This window comes from Sinocyclocheilus rhinocerous, unplaced genomic scaffold (assembly GCF_001515625.1).
Source record: "Sinocyclocheilus rhinocerous isolate Xijiao unplaced genomic scaffold, SAMN03320098_v1.1 scaffold785, whole genome shotgun sequence".
Classification (NCBI taxonomy): Eukaryota; Metazoa; Chordata; class Actinopteri; order Cypriniformes; family Cyprinidae; genus Sinocyclocheilus; species Sinocyclocheilus rhinocerous.
This window is the reverse complement of record NW_015660521.1, coordinates 1-1101: the sequence shown is the minus strand read 5'-3', so window position 1 is coordinate 1101 and position 1101 is coordinate 1.

The window sequence follows — 1101 nt, the reverse complement described above, 5'->3', positions numbered from 1 at the left end:
CCTGTCCTGTCACGGCTATGGAGGCCGTCTGCGAAGCCTCGTCCTGTCCTGTCACGGCTATGGAGGCCGTTTGTGAACTCTCTGCCTGTCCTGTCACGGCTATGGAGGCCGTTTGTGAACTCTCTGCCTGTCCTGTCACGGCTATGGAGGCCGTTTGTGAACTCTCTGCCTGTCCTGTCACGGCTATGGAGGCCGTTTGTGAACTCTCTGCCTGTCCTGTCACGGCTATGGAGGCCGTCTGCAAACTTTTTGCCTGTCCTGTTCCGGCCAAGGAGGCCACCTATGAACTCTCTGCCTATTCTGAACCAGCCGAGAAGGCCATCTCTGAACTCTTGTCCTGTTCTGAACCAGCCATGGGGGTTGATTGTGAACTGTCTGTCACAGCCAAAAACTCTGCCTTTGAACCCTTAACCCTACCTGTCATGAGCCCAGAAACTATTAATTCACCCCATGTCCTTCCCCGTTAACCTGTCACTGCCATAAAGATTATTCAGGAACTGTCTGCTTGTTCTGTTTCCCCAAGTGTGTCTAATTCTGAACTATCTGTCTTGCCAGTCTCAGTCAAGGAGTTAAATAATGAACGGTCTGTCCACACAGTGTTACCCCATGAATCTGTTCCTGAATTATCTGTCTGTCCACTAATTTCAAGTAATATGTCTGATTTTGAACCATCCATCTGTCCAGTTTCTACTAATGCACCAGTGTGTAATATGTCTGAATTTTCTGTCAGTCCAGTTTCAGTCACTGAACTGACTGCCTGTCCAGTTTCACTCAATGAGTCTAGTTATGAACTGTCAACTCAACCAGTCTTTGCCAAGAATTCCAATGTTGAATTGTCTGCCTGTTCAGTTTCAGTCAGTGAGCCCGTTCATGAACTGTCTGCCCATTCAGTTGTCACAAGGGCAAAGAACTGTCTGCCCATTCAGTTGTTACCAGGGAAAATATTGTTGAACTTGGTGTGTTTCCTGCCTTGGTCCTTGAGACCGTATATGCTCTGTCTGTTTCTTGTGTCTCCGTTTTCCCTAGTTCCCAGTCTCTACCAGGGGTCTCTGCTCAGTCTGCTCAGCCATGGTGGCCTTCTGCTCTGCCGTGGTGGTCTTC